We start from the raw sequence: 15,185 nt of genomic DNA on the forward strand, positions 1-15,185 counted from the left end.
AATTTATTCATATATTTTGAAAAAATCTTAGTTCTCTCTCCTCTTCCACCATTTCTAGACCTCTATCTTTGAGCTCACTAAATTTCTCTTCCACATGGTCAGCTCTATTTTCAACACTTTATACTTTATTTTTCATCTCATTAATTGTGTTCTTCATCTCCAGAAACTCTGTTTGGTTTTTTGTTTTTTAAGAGTTTCAATCTCTTTGGTGAAGTACTTCTTCTGTTTGTTAATTTTATTCCTGAGCTCATTGAACTATCTTTCTGAGTTTTCTTGTAATTCATTGAGTTTCTTCATGACAGCTATTATGAATTCCCTGTCAATTAGATTGTAATATGTGGCTTCAAGTTTGGTTTCTGGAAAGTTGTTTTCTTTTTGTTCTGCCATGTTATTGTAATTCTTCATGATACTTGATGAGTTGAGCCTCTGCTGGTGCATTTGTTGTAGTAAACACCTTTCTTATTTGGGTAAGGCTTTGGTTACTTTGGTTCTGAGCTTCTTGTGGTTGTATTGAGAGCTTGCACTTTTCACTCTCCATTGCCTCTCTTAGAGGGGTCATCAGTGCCCTCCTTATGCTGCTTTTGCCTCTGAGGTTGCTGGTGCATTGCTGCTTACAATGTCACTACAGTCTCAGGTGTTGCCACCAAGGTCACCAGACTGCAAGCATTTCTGTTGCTTCTGGGGTCACCTGGGTCTTATGTTTCTTGACTGGCTCTCTGCAGGCTCTCCACAGGCTCAGGTCCTGCTGCCCTGTGCACTACCTGCCCTGCTGTTTCTGGGTTTTCTGCAGGTGCCTGCATCACCACTGCCAGGGGCGCTGGGTTCACCGGTGTCACTGTCACTGCCAAGGTCTCAGTGTCTTGTATGCAGCCCCTGCTGCTGGTAGAGCCAGTGTCAGGGTGCCACTACTGGTGGCTGGGTCATGGGTTCTGCGTGGTTCCTGAAGCCTCAGGTTGCAGGTGCCATCCACCACTGCTGGAGGTGGGCAGGGGCTAAGCCACAAGTGAGTGTTGTTGATGCTCACTCAGCCTCTGGTTGCTGGCACGTGCCAGTGCACTTTGAAACATCAGATCAGGGCGCCCCTCACCAGCTAGGAAAAACTGTGTTTTAGATACTATTCCCACTGCTAGAAAGGCCAGCACCATTGCACAGGGAGGAAAAGGGAGCTGAGTCACCAACTCTACTCTGTGTCCTGAATCCTCAGGACGTGTGCACCAACTGCCACCACTCAGGGGGGAGCAGGGCTAAGCCATGAATGCAATGTCTGCCAGTGCCAGTGTAAGGATCCATGTTTTGGATTGCCACTACCAGAGGAGGGGGAAGGGGTTGTTCCCTTAATTCCACAGCCTCCTGGAAGTCCGGTCCACCCAATTTTAGATGTATGGATCTTTCTGACATTCTAGTGTGCTGTGAAGAGAGTCTTTTGTTGGTCAATAGATGTCCAACTGGTTGTAACTTAGAGGAGAGACAAAGGGAACAACTCACTCTGCCATGATGCTGACGTCATTCTCTCATTTCTTTTTTTTAAGTAAACATTTTTATTTTAGAATAATTTTAAGTTTAGAGAAAGCACAGTAAAGAGAGTTCCCATTTGCTCCTCATCAATTTTTAATTTCTCCTAATGTTATCATCTTACATTAGTATGGAACACATCAAAACTAAAAAACAAACACTGATACATTACTGTTCTGGGTTGCATTGTGTCCCCTCACGTCCTATATTCAAGTCTTAATCACTTGTATCTGAATGTGACTTCATTTGGAAGTGGGATCTTTGAAGATAATCAAGTTAAGATGAGGTTATAGTGGTTTGGGGTGGGTCTTAATCCAATGACTGGTGTCTTTGTAAGAAGAAAGAATTTTGGACACAGAGATACACTGGGAGAATGCTATGTGAAGATGGAGGCAGAAATTAAAGTAATGAATCTACAATCCAAGGAATGCTTAGGATTTCTGGCAACCAGCAGAAGATAGGAAGAGGCAAGCAAGGATCCATCTTTAGAGCCTTTGAAAGGAGCATAACTCAGCTGACATCTTGATTTAGAACTTCTGTCCTCCAGAATTGTAAAAAAATAATTTCCACTGTTTTAAAACATCAAGTTTGTGATACTTTGTTATGGCAGCCCTAGGAAACTAATATAATCACTATTAAATACACTCCAGATATTATTTGGATTTTGCCGGTTTTTTCATTAATTTCCCTTCTATTTTTTATTTTATTTTATTGTTTATTTTTTAAATTTTTTGTTTATTGCAGTAACATTGGTTTATAACATTGTATAAATTTCAGGTGTACATCATTGTATTTTTATTTCTGCATGGATTACATCATGTTCTCATGTTCACCATCCAAATACTAATTACAATCCATCACCACACACGTGTGCCTAATTATCCCTTTTGCCCTCCTCCCTCCCCCCTTCCCCTCTAGTAACCATCAATCCAATCTTTGTCTCTATGTGTTTGTTAATTGTTATTATCTACTACTTAATGAGTGAGATCATATGGTATTTGGCCCTCTTCCTCTGACTTATTTCACTTTGCATAATACCCTCAATGTCCATCCATGTTGTGACAAACGGCTGGATTTCATGTTTCTTATGGCTGAGTGGTACACAATGGAATAATTTCTCTTTTATATTCCAAGATCTCATCCAGGATATCACATTGCTTTTGGTTGTCCTATCTCCTTAGTCTCCTCTGATCTGTGACAATTTCTTGGTCTTTCCTTGTTTCTCGTGACCTTGACAGTTCTGAGGAGTATTGGTCATGTGTTATTAGAATGTCCCTCATTTTGGGTTTGTCTGATGTTTTTCTCATGGATACACTGGGGTAGTAGGGTTTGGGGAAGAATATCACAGAAGTAAAGTACTCTGCTCATCATGAAATATCAGATAATACATGACATACATATGTCATCACTAGGCATGTAACTCTTGATCATTTGATTGAGGTATTTCTTCACTGTAGTTATTATTCTCCTCTTTCTATACTTTATTCTTTGGAAGTAAGTCATTAAGCCTAATGTAGGTCTGCTGGTAATAAATTCTATCAAATTTTGTTTGAAGAATTTTTTTTTATTTCTCCTTCAACTTTGAAATATATTTTCACTGTGCATAGTATTCTGGGTTGACAGGTTATTTTCTTTCAGCTCTTAATAGATGTTGTTGTCTTCATGCATGCATGATTTCGACAAGAAGTCTACTTTAGTTATTATTTTTCTTCCCCCTTATGTATTGTGTCTTTTTTCCTCTGGCTGACTTCGACTTTCTCTTTCTCTCTCTGTCTCTTTCAGGTGAATATATCATACCTAGGTAGAGTATGTGTGTGTATATGTATGTGTATTTTTTCTTGCTTGATGTTCTTTAAGTATATTGAACCTGTATTTTAGTGTCTGTCATTAATTCTCAACCATAATTTCTTCAAATATTTCTTCTGCCCCATTCTGTTACCATTTTCCTCCTGGTATTCCAGTTATGAGTATGTTATAATGTTATATATTGTCCCATAGCTTTTGGATGTCCCGCTCTATTTTCTTTCACTCAGTTGTAGGTTCCTTCCAAAATGGTTCCCAATTACATCTCCAAGTATGCATGCCTTGCATAATCCCTTCCCCTTGTATGTGGGCTAGACCTAGTGGCTTTCTTCAAATTAATAGAATATGGCAAAAGTGCTGAGATGTCTCTTCCAAGATTAGGTTATAAATGACTGTGATTCTACCTTTCTAGTACTCTCTTTCTTGCTGTAGGAGCTCACACTCTTTCTACCCTGTGGAGAGGTCCATATGACAGGGAATTGAATGCAGCCTCCATCTATCTCAGCAAGAAACTGAGTCCCTCAGTACAACATCCCATGAGGAACTGAATCCTGCCAACAACCTCATTAGTGACTGTTATTATTCTTGGGCTTCTGTAACAAAATACCACAAATTGAGTAATTTAAGCAACTGAAATTTATTTTCTCACAGTTCAGAAAACTAGAAGTCCATGATCAAGGTGCTGGGAACATTGGTGTAGAATGAGAACTCTCTTCCTGGCTTGCAGATAGCCATCTTCTCACTGTGTCCTCACATGGCTTTTCCTCTGTGTGTGAAAATATAGAGAGCTTTCTTGTGTCTCTTCCTCTTCTTATAAGGACACCAATTTTATTGGATCAGAGCCACACCCTTATAACCTCATTTAACCTTGATTACCTCCCTAAACGCCCTATCTCCAAATACAGTCACACTGGGGGTTAGAGTTTCAACCTATAAATTTTGGGAGGACACAATTCAGTCCATAACTCTGACTATGGAAGCAGATCCTCTCTCAGTCAAGTCTTCAAGTGAAACCACAAACCCAGTAGACAACTTGATTACAGCCTTATGAGAGATCTTGAAGGAGAATATCCAGCTACCACCCAGAAGAGAAGGTTATCACATTCATTGTACCTGTCCATTCTAAAACTAAGAAAGAAATTCAAACATTTAGATTAGAATCTGCTACCAAATGTCTGAGGTATATAACTTTGGAGACTGGAAATGGAAGAAGCCCAAAACAGAAGCAAATTTGTTGTGGAGGCAGGTCAAAGAATAGCAATAGGTTCTGTCAGGTTCTGTTAAAGAATAGCAACAACCAGGTTTTCATTGTTTTATGTTTTTAGTTCTCACTTCTGTGAGTTCAAAGTTCAAGCATTTACCAGCAACTGTTTGCTCTGGATTGTGTCAGCATAAAATGTGAAAGAAGTGAAAATGTTTCCAGTCACCCTGTATTTTGAAAATTTCAAGAAGTTGTGGTTGAGAAACAAAGTATCAGACCAAGATTCAGTACCCTCCCGGTGTATCCTCCATTCTCTTGATCATATGACCTTGTCCTGGATAGTAAATTATGTTTCTCCAATGACTTGTTTCATCTCAAGATTTCCTAGAAAAAGTTCTCCCTGTTTTTCTTCTGACTGCTTCTAACTTTAAGCATTTACCTCTGCTGTGAGAAGAGAGAAAGAGACTATGTCACAGGCACAGCTAGCTCATACCTGGCAAGCCCTGAGATTTAATTAGATTTCTTAATAATATGTTTGGTGTTAATTGCAGCATAATTTTATTTAACCTTTGTTATGTGGTCTGCCATAAATCTAGGTTGACAAGGAAGGGACAAGGAATGATAAAGTTTTTGAATTTAACAATGGGCATTTATAAGGGCTAAGTTATTTGTCTAAAGTCTTTATTTTCTTACATGATTTTAATTTCTGTATGTTAGCTTCATTTTTATTAATAACACTACTCCATATGGAAGTATTGTATGAAAAATCTTGACAAGCACTCTGATAGGCTTGCTGGCTTTTTCTTGGACCTGTACTGTAATCAGGGGGACATGGGCTGTTAAGAAGACGTGAACTCTAATTATTAACATATCAAACATGGAGGAGACAAAGAAATTTTTCTAAAGAAGGAAGGTAGGACTTAGAGGCCCATTAGAACATAGAAGAGTAACTGTGAGCTGAGAAGCCATTTCCGGTTTTCCTTCAAATGTTTTAAATCATTTAAATTGGTATTTTCCAAACTCATTTGATGACTAAACTGTATTTTCTTTCATATTATCATTAACATTATAGAACTAGTTTTCCCAGGACTTCATTTTAAACATCTTCATAGATTATAGAATATTTTCAAATATGTGTTTATCTGCGCTCATGTTGACATCAGCAAAACTTGCACAGGAAATCCAGCTTTGAGTAATGTATTTTCCCTCTGAGCCCTTTAACATAGACTGTGGTTATATGCATGCTAAAGTAGACAAACCTGGTGACACATTTTATATTTTAAGTAAATTCCATATAAATCTTTTAACAGAAAATATGAATCTTTTTAAAAGTTTTGGGTGAGAGTTTATGGTTCTCCTTTTTCTGAGGGGGTTTTCAGGCAGATTCTTTAACTTCCTTGTTGTCCCATATCCTAACACGATACGGAAGTAACAAGGAAAAACAAACCTCAGCTTTTATAATGACTTCTCTTTTTAAGTATCAGTAACCCAATTTTATGGTCTTATTTTCAATGAACAGATCTGTTTTCACATCATGAGTACACCTCTGAAGCCATATATAAGAGGATCCAGGAATTATTTCTTAAGACTCAGGAAGAAATAGTCTAGTAATGATGCTTCCTCAAAACTCTTGGCATATTGGTAAGGGTTTGCTTTTATTTTGCTCTGCCATTTGGGAGAGGGTGGATATGGTAGGAGTATGCGTGTCAACAGAGAGGTATAAATATTATACAGTAAGAACAAAAATAGAGAGAAAATGAGAAATATAAAAAATATTGGAAGTTTTGTGAAGCTTAGAGTTGCAGTAATATTGGAGGCAGAACTGAAATCGAAGAAAAGGGAAAATTATTAATAAAGTCAATGAAAGTGTATAATAAAGGCTGAAGATTAGAAGTCATACAAGGATATGAAGCTGTGAAAATGCAAAAAAGGTATAAATGAGAAACATATTTATCGTTACCAAATGCCAGGTACTATAGTAAATGCTTCATATCATTTCAATTTAATTGTCACATGTAATCTATGATGTAGGTATTATTGTCCCCCTTGCTAGATAGAAAATAAATATTTACAAAGACTAACTAATATATGTAAGGTCACATAGTAAATTTTAAAATGTAATTTAAACCCAGGACCAGCTTAGTCAAAACCCGTGATCTTTCTGCTATAAATATAAATCTACCTGCTTAAATTTTAGTAAGGAAGAGAAATAAAAAAGAAATTATGATGAGAAGACAAAGAACAAGTCTTTAATGGACTTTAAAGAGTAAGGATGGAGAAAGGAAAATATGGCTAAGAAATATTTCAGAGCGCATTTGAAATTAGTGATAACCTTTAAATTTACACTCCATAGACATTTAGTGGAAATAAAGAATGGCAAAGCATTAAGGGGCTGGAGAAGGTTTTTTGCGGTATCTGGGACTGACTAGGCTTAAATAGTGTTAAGGTTCTGAAAATGCAACACTGCTGTTGGCACAGTCTCTGTGCCACATCTCAGTGCACCATCACTACGAGTCAATTTAATATTTTTTGACTATTTTGCTTATGATTGAAAAGAAGCAAATTTCTAGAAAATCAGCAGAATGTCTGATTCTTTTTTCAAAAGACTCCTTTTTCAGACTTACTATAGTTTAAGAGCCATGGCTAGCTCATATCTAGCAAAGTTCAACTTAGTGAACTACAGTTCTTCATAACTCGTGTGTGTTACTTAAAGGATTATTTTGTTTAACATGCTGTATGCCATGTATCTAATAAAAAAATGAACAAGGAAGATGAAAGTTGTGAATTTGGCAAGATGGCATTAGCTATACAGAGGACCACAAGATCTGGCAACGATACTTTAATAATTGTTTCTCTTCTCTAGTGTTCATTCCTACTCTACTTGTTCAGGTTCTCATCATTTTTTACATGTGTTGGTATCAGATCTTACTAACTAGCCTCCTTACATCTTGACTTATGTTCTAACCACTTCTACAGATGGCCACTCGGAGTTTTCTGGAGGAAATTGGCAAGACAAAATGACCTCCTAAGATAAACTTACCCAGGAGGTTTGACAGAACTAAATATTCATATAATTAGGAACTAAAAAACAAGAGGAAAAAGAAAGACCAACTTAATAATCATTTTGGAAAATGATGGAAAATAAGGATATTGGGGCACTAGTTGTACATTCCACATCTTTTATTTCTCCATCTTTGGTTCTATAGGGAGAGTTTTCTAATGGTTTGGGTACTTTTTCTGACACTGATGGATGTGATTGATGATAGTTATTATTATTATGTCTTCTCCCTGGTTATTGTTGATTGATGTAGGAATCCAGTTTGGGGTTACCTGTTCTTAGAGAAGTCTTTGGGATCAGTTTCAGTCTCAAAGCATATCTGGAAAAATAAGATGTGCACCAAAGCAGTCCCACTCCAGTTTAGGGCTCAGCACTCGGAGTGCTTCTCATCCTTTCTCCTGCACAGCCGAAGCTGGTTGGGCCTTTCTCCTACTGGTCCTCCTCTGTGTGCTCTCCTAGAGTTTTCGTTTTTATTATCTGAAATTAAGTATATTCAGTTTAACTCTTACTTCATCTTCCTATAAGTACTAATAAAAATACTATTTAAAATAATTCTCCAACAATTACAGATTTTCTATATCCTTCAAGTAAACATGATAATAAATATTATTTTAAAACATTCCCTCATGTTTTATATTACCCTTGTAAATTTACATCTACCCCTGTAAATCCCTATGAATTAATCCTCCCATCCACTTTTAAAATAAACTTTCTAAAATGTTAATTTTATCTATCATATCCTGATTAAATTCTTTAAAGTCTCCAAATTACTCTCAGAATAAATTCTTGATCTCTTTAGTTGTATGTCGCTTTTGCCTATTGCAATTCATTCTTTTCCCACACGTTAACATACACTTTACTAGTTGCAGAACTGAGAACAAATAGGAAAGGGAGAGAGAAGTGAGGAAGATGACAAGAGTCTGTAGATAAAATAGTGAGATGCTTTTTTGAGACATAATTGACGTATAACATTGTGTAAGTTTAAGGTGTACAATGTGTTGATTTGATACAACCATATATGGCAAAATGATTACCACCATAACATTAGCTAACACCTCCAATCTGTCACATAATTAATATTTCTTTTTTGTGGTGATAACATTTAAGATCTACTCTCTTAGCAACTTTCAAGTACTTAGTGCAGTATTATTAAATAATCACCATGCTGTACATTAGATCCCCTGAATTTATTCCTGTCAAAAAAGTTGTAGAAAGAAAGAGAGAGAGAAAGAGGAGGGAGAGACAGAGAGAGAGGAAGGAAGGAAGGAATGAAGAAAGGAAGGAAGGAACAATGGAGGGAGGGAGGAAAGAGGGAGGGAGAGGGAGGAAGGAGGGAGAAAGGAAGGAGGAAGGGAGGGAGGAAGGAAGAAAGAAACGGCAGCTATTAAATTTCAAAAAATAGTGAGATGCAAGAAAAGTGGGTAGTTCTGGTAAATAATCATGACATCAATCAGCAGTGATCATTAGAGTGAAGTACAAATGTTGGTTTGTTTGTATATTCCAGTCAGAAGCCACTTAATAGAGTGCCGGGAAGAGTACTTATTCATCCCTTTATTCCCGTAACAAGGTATCGAATCTGGTACATACCTCATACTCAATAAATGAGTAAATGAATGAACAAAGTGGGGTGACAAAGTCAGGAGGAAAAATATGGTTATAAATCTGGGGGGAAGGTAGACCAAAGAGTTGAGAAGAAAAATAACAAGCCCAAAATACTAATTAAACCATCCCAAAAAGCCTCAAAATAGATTTGGACACAGAATGCAAACTTTTAACATCACATGCTAAAATATTCTGATGCAAACCATTTGGTGGCTTTCTATCAAAAACAGAATCTAATCCTGCAACATTTTCCTGGGATAAGAGAAGTTTTTGTGCCATTTTCTTGACAGTTGGAAGAATAATTCTTTGACTGCTTCTACTCTGTTATGGGTTTAAATCACTGAAGCCATCTAACATTTCTCAGAGAGGCATGTGATTCCGTCTTGCTATATTTTGTTTCCACAGATTTTGAAAGATGCTACTTTCATCAGAATCTTTTAACCACTGTGGCAATTTACATCCTGCTCCTGAATTCCTGCCTTCTCACCAGCTGTTTTAGTAAGTTCTAGGGGATGACTGCTTTTGGGCTTACACTCCCTCATGCCACCTTTCCCCTAGTCACTACCCAAAATAACTATTTTGAAGTCAATAGAACATATGAAATAATTTTAGAAGTCTCACTGAAAAAATATGGATGTATAAACACAGTGTACTTTTGCAATTAGAAAAAGTTAATAAAAATTGGCAAAATACAGAAATCCAGGAGAATTAAACAAAATAAAACATACATAATATTAACACCCAGAGAAAAACACACCTCAGAATTTGAAATACCAATTTGTGGTATATTTTTATATAAATATATAATATTTGAAAGGAAGTTAGTATTATACTATACTACAGGTTATTACCTGTATAGTTCTTTAACATTTTTATTATATCACATATTCACTTATGATACAAAGTTTTATTGACCATATGTTTCCATCACCTGGAAGTACTCAAATAGTTTTAAATAAGACCCTACGAGTAATTATTGAAGTTAATTGATTAGGTTTTATATTTTAATTATTTTAATAATCTTGCAAATATATTATATTCCATATATATGATACAGAAATTATAATTTTTATATATTTTTCATATTTTCTATGACTTTAATTAATGCAAAAGTTATAGCCTGAATGTATTTTATTGTTTTAAATTAGCATTTTAAGTGCTTTTGAGATTGACTCATGGTATTCAAATGCTTATTTATTTTAGATAAATGCTTAGTTTTTTCATGTAGTTTTAATATTTCTATTTAACATTAAAATATTATGGAAATAGTAATGCCTCTTGTCATGTATGTTGCAAATGTTTTCCACTAATTTATTTGCTTTTTAACATGCTCTAAATTCCTTTCTGCTTAATATAATATTTGATTAGACAAAAATGTCCATAACTTATATACAATTTATTAACCATAATGTACCAAATGCACAAAAACCCACTATTCAAGCAGGAAACTGGATCTTTAGCCACTGCTTTTTTCTACCTGTTTTCCTCCTCTCTGCCCTCTATCAGCCACCACCTCCAGAGGTTACTTCTATCCTGAATTGTGCATTTCTTATTACCTTGCTTACTAATACGTTGTTTAGTTTTGCTTGTTTTTAAGCTTTATAAAGTAACAAACTACATTTAGTGTTCTGGGATTACTTTTATCTTTCTATATTATATTTCTAAGCTTCATCGCTGTTGTTACAATACCTATAGTTAATTTAGTTTTCAATCATGTAAAATATATTCTCTTGTATAAATAAAAATTCCCAATGAATTTATCTGTCATCCTGTCAATAGTCATTTGGATTGTTTATTACTATTACAAATGTGCTGGTATAAATATTCTTGTACTACATATCTCTGGTGTGTATTTGTAGGAGTTTATCTAAGGTCTACAGGTAGGAATGAAATTACCAGATGCTAGGATGCCCATGTCTTCAACCTTTCCAAGTCGGATGAATTTCACCAGCAATGATCCACATCCTCTCTAACATTTAAATATTTAGAGTTCTTTATTTTGCCAATCTAGAGAGTATAAATCTATACCATGTCATCTCATCTTAGTTTTCAGTTTCCAAAATATTAAAGAGTTTCAAATCTTTTCATGTATTAATGGTCTTTTGTTTCCTTCTGTGAGGTGTCTGTTCAAGTCATTTGCTCAGTTTGTATATTTTTATAAATATATGTATTTTTTAAATATAATCTAAATACTAGTCCATAGTCATAATTTATGTCGTAGATATATTCCCCAAGTTTGTGACTTGTCTTTTCACTTTTTAAGTGATATCTTTTGAAGAGCAGAACTTCTTAATTAAGCAATCATTTTACTTAATAATTATTACACTTTGCATCTTGTTTAAGGAAAAGCTTATTTACCCAAAGTCAAAATGAATATTGTTTTTCTAGCCTGTAAATGTTATATTTCTTTTCACACATCTGAAAACTTCCAAATTAGATTTTCTAATGCATGAAATAAGATACTGATCTAATTTAATTTCTTCCAGGTAACCTATTTTCCTAGAATAATTTATTGTACAGACTCCTTTTCATGCTAATTTGAATCACCATCTGTAGCATATATCACAGTTTTATGTAGTATGAGACTCTTGATGGCACTCTATTTTCTTCCGATTAGACTTTGCCTATCCCTACACAAATACCCCACTGTTTTAATTACTCTAGTTTTCTAAGTATTTGTATATACTAGGCAATGTACACTAAATTGGTTCTTTTTATTCAGAAATGTCTTGCCTCTTCTTACTCTTTTATTTTTCCATATAAATGCTGGAATCTGCTTGACAAGTTCCCAAAATTGTATGTTGGAATTTTCATTGGTGCTGAATTTATAGGCTACTTGGGGAAGAATTATAGTCTTTACAACATGGATGTTTTTTATTACTGAATTTGCTATATATCATCCATTTAGTGTTCTTTACTGTCTCTCAATAATGTCATATAATTTTTTAGATACAGATCTTATTTTTGTTAGATTAATTCTTTGGTATCAATAATTTTGTTGCTATCATAAATAGTATCTGTTCTAAATTATATTCATTGACTGTTACTAAAACAGAGAAATGCAATTATTACTGTCATTATTATTATTATTTTGGTATATTGATTCTAGCCAGCCCCATTGTCAGCCTTTCTTGTTATATCTAAAAATGTGTTGGATATGTATTTTTAAGTAAAAAATTATATCTGAAATAAAAGATGATTCAATTTCTTCCTCTACAATTGCTATTCTTCTAGTTTCTCTTGGTTTATTGCACTGGCTAGAATCTCCATTACAATGTTAAAGAGAAACAATGGTAATGGATATCTTTTTCCTGTTCCAGATTTAAAGGGAATGCTTCCCATGTTCCCTTTTTAGGATTATCCTTACTATGTGTTTTTGTAACGTAGCAGAGGAAGACCTATCCTCTACCGACTCTGGGTCCTTTCTGGCTGGGCTATGAATTAAATTGACCTGAGACAGAATAACAGGAGAAAATCAAAGATTTATAACATGTATACATGGGAGAGACCCAGGAAAGACTGGGTAACTTGACAAAGTGGTAGAGGTTCTCATCTTAAATACCATCTTCAGCTAAAGACAAAGGAAGATATTGGGGGTGGGGGGAGTCAGCTATGGGAGATTACCAGAGAAGCACAGTAAACAGGGTTAGTATACAGAGTTAAGTCCTTGCCTTCCACACTGATAAGAGTTTCTAGAGATAAGGTCATTCCCCCTTCTTCCTGTACAGAAAGGGAGATACCTTTACAAAAGGAGATTTCCCTTATAAATGTAAATGGCTCTTAGAAAGGATAACTTTTCTATTTTTACTTGGTTTTCAGAGCTTTGATAAGAATGGACTTAGCAAGGACCCTCCTGGTGTACACATACCCAGAGTTATCTATGGTGATGGCCTGTCCTGGGGACAGGGCTTCTATCCTAAATTCTTTTAGGCAGTTTTTGAGGGGGGCGAGTTAAAAGTTTCTTTCTGAGTCCTCTGAGCCTTTATTGTCTTCAGCTGAAAATAATCCACATACCAGAGTGGCACATCTTGGGGCAGCCTGCCCTGAACCCCATCAGTTAGATATCACATAGAAGGAGGGAGTTTATTTCTATTCCTATTTATGAAAAGTTTTTATCATGAACAGGCATTAAACTTTATCAAATTGTTTTATTATATCATTGAAATGGCTATATGGATGTTTTCTCCTGAATCTGTTAATGTGTTCATGATAGTTATAGACTTTTCTATTTCAAACCAAACTCATCTCCTCCTAAGGCAGGTCACCCAAGTGTCATCCATTTGTAGGACCAGCTCAAAATCCAGAGTTTCATCAACTAAATTAGGCTAAATTTTATGAAGACTATTATTTCAGAACAGAAAAAAATGTTAAAAAATAAACTTTGATGGCGATAAACATGTAGTAATCAACAAAAATTGGGAAATGGAAGGAATTGTAAATTTTCATAGCAGGGAGTCCACAACAACAGTTAAAACATATCACAAAATCAAAAGGACAACAACACAATAAATATAAGTACTGTTTTCCATTATCATTTTTATTGTAATCTTTTAGAAATTAATGTTTTTACTTGTTAAAAAGAAATTTTTTTACCAGAGTAAAGGGAATAATTTTTTATCTCACTATTGTAAAAATTTTGTTAGAGTAGAAGTACTGATGTGTTCATGGAAAAGAACTCCTAAATTGATAGGTTAAGGAAAATAGAAATCATGAATAGCAACTAGAATATACATATATACGTGTGTACCAAATACAATTATTTTTATTGATGTTTTAATAGTTTTTAAAATTGTGAAATTTTGGGTTGTACATTTTTGTTTGTCCATCACCATATATATGTCTCCCTTCACCCCTTGTGCCCACCCTCCACGCCCTTTGCCCCTGGTAACCACAATACAGTCTTTTCTGTCCATGTGTTGGTTTATATTCTACATATGAGTGAGATCATACAGTGTTTGTCTTTCTCTTGCTGTCTTACTTCACTTAGCATAATACCCTTCAGGCCCATCCGTGTTGTTGCAAATGGGAGAAATTTGTCTTTTTTATGGCTGAGTAGTATTCCATTGTATATATATATATATATACCACATTTTCTTGATCCAATCGTCAATCGAGGGACACTTAGATTGCTTCCACTTCTTGGCTATAGTGAATAATGCTGCAATGAACATAGGGGTGCATAAGGCTCTTTGGATTGTTGATTTCAGGTTCGTTGGATAGATTCCCAGTAGTGGGATAGCTGGATCATAGGGTATTTCTATTTTTAATTTTTTGAGGAATCTCCATACAGTTTTCCATGGAGGCTGCACCAGTTTGCATTTCCACCAGCCGTGTATGAGGGTTTCTGTTTCTCCACATCCTCTCCAACATTTGTTGTTTTTTGTCTTGGTGATTATAGCCATTCTAATGGGCACGGGGTGATATCTTAGTGTTGTTTTGATTTGCATTTCCCTGATGATGAATGATGTTGAACATCTTCTCATGTGCCTATTGGCCATCTGTATATCTTCTTTGGAGAAGTGTCTGTTCATTTCCTCTGCCCATTTTTTGATCATGTTGTTTGTTTTTTTGTTGTTCAGTTGTGTGAGTTCTTTATATATTATGGAAATCAACCCTATGTCAGATATATATTTTGCAAATATTCTCTCCCTGCTGGTGGGTTGTCTGTTCATCTTGATTCTGGTTTCGTTTGTCTTGTGGAAGCTCTTTAATCTGATAAAGTCCCACTTGTTTATTTTTTCTTTAGTTTCCCTAGTGTGGGTAGACATGTCATATGAAAATATTCCTTTATGACCAATGTCGAATAGTGTGTTGCCTATATTTTCTTCTATGAGTTTTATAGTTTCTGGTCTCACCTTCAGGTCTTTGATCCATTTTGAGTTAATTTTTGTGACTGGCGATAGCAGATGGTCCACTTTAATTCTTTTGCCTGTGGCTGTCCAGTTTTCCCAACACCATTTATTGAAGAGACTTTCCTTTCTCCATTGTATGTTTTTAGCTCCTTTGTCG

The sequence above is a fragment of the Ceratotherium simum genome, chromosome 17 (genome assembly GCF_057802395.1).
Source record: "Ceratotherium simum simum isolate JZ-2026a chromosome 17, ASM5780239v1, whole genome shotgun sequence".
NCBI lineage: Eukaryota > Metazoa > Chordata > Mammalia > Perissodactyla > Rhinocerotidae > Ceratotherium > Ceratotherium simum.